The following is a 3635-nucleotide window of genomic DNA, read 5'->3' on the forward strand; positions in this document are numbered from 1 at the left end:
TCCTGTGAGCCTCCGGGAACAGAGGAGCCTGGGATCCTGCTGAGTGGCTCCAACAAGCCTGTCCGTCATCTGTTTCTTGGTCTACCAGGAGGCTGGCTGGAAGCAGGTTCTCATGGCTGAGGGTCCAGCTGTGTGCCCTGCCACCCTTGGGTGATGGCTGGGGCCGTTTGTGATGCTCTGATCCCTTTTGGTTCCTTGTCACCCTGAGCCCGGGCTGGGGTGCTGGTTCCTTATCCTTCCCGGCTTCCGCTGCCCATGTAAGAAATAAACCAAAGCTGAGGACGGCTTCCTCGACTCCTTTTAACTATGTTACTTTGTAACTTGTGTTCTCATTACTTATTTCTGTTTCTTTCTTTGTAAACAAAAAATAATTTTTTTGTTAAAAAAAACAATTTATTCTATTGAATAATTCTATTGCCACATATCTTGCAAGACTTAATATGCTTCACTTTCTTTATGATTGTTTTCCAGATGTGGATCTCTTCTTCAACTTAACTGTTATTTATATATTTAAAACATTTCGAAACATTTTTTCATTCACTCTTTGTGGGATTGATTGACGATGATCAGAGACTGTAGTCGGCATTGGACATTTCCTTCGTTTGACTTGACTGGGATCTTTGTGTTCTAGAGGGTTCGATTTCTTCTGTGTTTCATGGTACTGGAAACACGCCCATATTTAATTCAGAAGCTCTGTCTTCAAACTTGCTCACGCTGATCCAGCTCATGGGCTGACGATCCAGCTTCCCCAACCCTCAAACTGCGGTGTTCACATCAATCTCCTCTTGGCTCTTGACCCTGAAGAGTGTGTCGTTGTACTACGTGCAACGTTTGCGATGATCCCTTGCCCCTCTTGTCTTGCTGAACAGGCCCCGACCCAAGTCCAAACTTACCAGACAGAATCCGTAGCCTACTTCTTCGTTTTCTATGATGTGCTTGTGCATCCTTTACTTAGGACGAAGTTAACTATCAGTGAGAAACAGCAAGCATCTGGCTGTTGGATTTTTCACCTGCTGTGGTAACTGGGTTCACTTTGCCTGCATGGATGCGCTCACGCACAGTGATACACCAGGGGAAAGCTGCACAGCTGTGACTTGTTAGCACCTCTTGTCCCTTATTGTTAGTCTGGCATCTTTCTGGCATCCTGAATCTTTCCCTTCTGTCCCAAGAAGTCTCCTTCCTCATGCAGAAGACCCTGATGGGAGAAACGAATTCAGCCCCGATACTCCTGGGCCTCCTCTGCCAAGTGCCGTTCCCTTCAGAACCTGCTCCCAAGGTTGAAGGCTAAGGGGCTCGGAGCATGTACATCAGTTGTCCTACGGTTCTGTCTCCAGGTTTTTACTTGATTTGGGCTCACAGAGCATGTCATTGTGGTACTGTCTGTGTTCTCTTCTCAGGGCTGCTAGTGTGCTCGGGATTTTCAGAGGCACGTTCCTACTTATCTCCCGCACTACATCGGGGACCAGAGTCACCCCAACCTTGCGGAATAAACCTGGAGCCTCCCTGCCTTGCCCGTGTCGCATCCACAGGGTGAGCGGCCGCAGCGTGGCCCCCGGGGCCCACCCCTTCGTGAAGAGTCGCTCTCTTTCCTCTCGCTCCTCTGTGACAACGGATCTCTTGCCTTGAGTCGAGCTGGGTGTTTTGCGGTTCTCTAGGACAGTCACTTCTTTCCTCAAAGTAGTTGACCGTGTCGCCTCGTGCCGCCTGCAGATCTCAGTGAAGGCTCCGCCGCCGGCGGTCAAGGTCGGCTCCCGGGTCGTCCGTCACCTTGCACGCTCTCTGCCAACTTCCCTTGGTCCCAGTCGGGCACGCACAGAGTTCATCTTTCCCATTTGACTTTATAATTCATCTTCTTTTTATAGATGTGATCTTTCTGTTTTACAGTTTGAGGTGTCATGCCTGTGGTCTCTAATATTTCCTGCTGCCCGAGCCTTCCTCTTTGTCTTTCTTTTGCTACTTGCCCTCCCCTGGCTATTTTGGAGCTGTTTTATGTAGGCACATGTGTACATGTGGGTCTATCTGTTAGTAATGTGGAAGTCATAGATACTGTTTTTGGGTTTTGTAGTGGTTCTTTTTATAATTCCCTATATCACACTTAGCCCTCCGTCTCTGAATTCAGCGCTCCCGCCCAGCATCTGCTGGCTGTGATGACTAAGAGAAAGTCACCGCCTTCCCACTTCCTCTCCTTCCTCCTCCTCCAGACTTTTCTTGGTTTTATTCTTATTTTTAGTCCTTCTGGTGGTTCCCCTCACAGCTCCGAGAGGAACTCAGAGGCTCCTCTTCTTGGCTGGCGCACCCCTGCCGCGACAGGGAGGGAGTCAGCCTTCCATTATCTTCTTCCTGCCCCGATTCTCGCTGGGTTTAGAGCTGGTTTTACTTCCCTGAGGTTCACAAGATGTGCCTCCTGGCCCCGGGCGGCCAGGGGAAACTTCTCCTGTTCCGGTCCCGTGTCTTCCTCCCGCTACCACCCCTGCTCCCGGCACTGCCCTCCGCCTCTGCATGTCCACACGGAAGCATGTTCTGTGAACAGGCAGGGATGATGAGCTCCGGAAGGAGTTCCTGTGGGAGCTGTTCTGCCTCAGAGCTTGCACTGAAGTCGTGGCTCGCCTGCACCTGCAGTCCTGCACCCCATTTCTCCCCTGCACCCGGACCATGCACCATGCCATTCGGGGTTTTCGGCAGGGGCAGGGGTCCCAGGCCAGGCTGTGGCCTTGGCCCTGCCCTTGTTGGTTAATTGATCTACCTCCTGGAGATGCCTGAAGAATGATTGTGTTTTACAAGGTACCTGGGAACTTAACTCGTCCCCATGCCTTTGTAGATCATTCTACGCTGGTTTTTGAGGACCCCGTCTTGCCTTCTAGGTGTGCGAGTTATTATTCCTCGGGTTGAGGACGCTGTTTTGTTACATCTTGGTGTGCACGACCTCTTTCCTCTGATGTGGCCACTCCACATGGGCCCCTGTGGTCTTAGTTTTGGATATGTCTGAGGTCCCCCTGTCCCCCCCAACTGCATCTGTCTGCTTGTCTTTTCCCTTCTGCATCCGTGGGTGAGGACTTCAAGCTTTCCTGTTCCCAGGTAACCGGGCTTTCCGGCCGACCGATTCCAACCCTGCCGCTCCGTTCGGGAGTTTCCACCAAGGATGTGTTGAAACGGAATTCTGATTTGAGCAGCTTATTTTCTTCTGAAACAGATCTTGACGTGGGCAATTTCATGTTGGATTTCTTCCTTCTTCTTTTTCTCTATTTTTTTTCTTCTAAATAATCATTGTACTATTCTTTTATTTAAGTTCTACTATATTTGTATAAATAGCAACTTGTTTTTTTCTGTATTGCTTGTGCTTAAAGCAGAAAGTTGTCTGAGTCGTTTATCTACCTTGACGCAGTGCGGACGGCTTTTCTTTGATACCAGATGCAGCTGGTCCTGCATCTCATGGTGCTCTAGGGCCTCTCTGAGGGGTTTCTGGGCTCCCAGTGGGTTTCCTGCATCAGGAGGGCGGTGTGAGCAGCCTGGGCTGGGTCGGCGTTCCAGTTTCCTTCCGTCTGTCGGGGTTCAGGATGATCCTGGTCGGGTTCCTCTGCCTCCTGAGAGTTCCTCCACCTCGGCTCTGGCTGTCTTAGGGGACACAGAGGCCACCG

Source organism: Mustela putorius, unplaced genomic scaffold (genome assembly GCF_011764305.1).
Source record: "Mustela putorius furo isolate JIRA1106 unplaced genomic scaffold, ASM1176430v1.1 tig00000680_pilon_pilon_pilon, whole genome shotgun sequence".
Taxonomy (NCBI): Eukaryota; Metazoa; Chordata; class Mammalia; order Carnivora; family Mustelidae; genus Mustela; species Mustela putorius.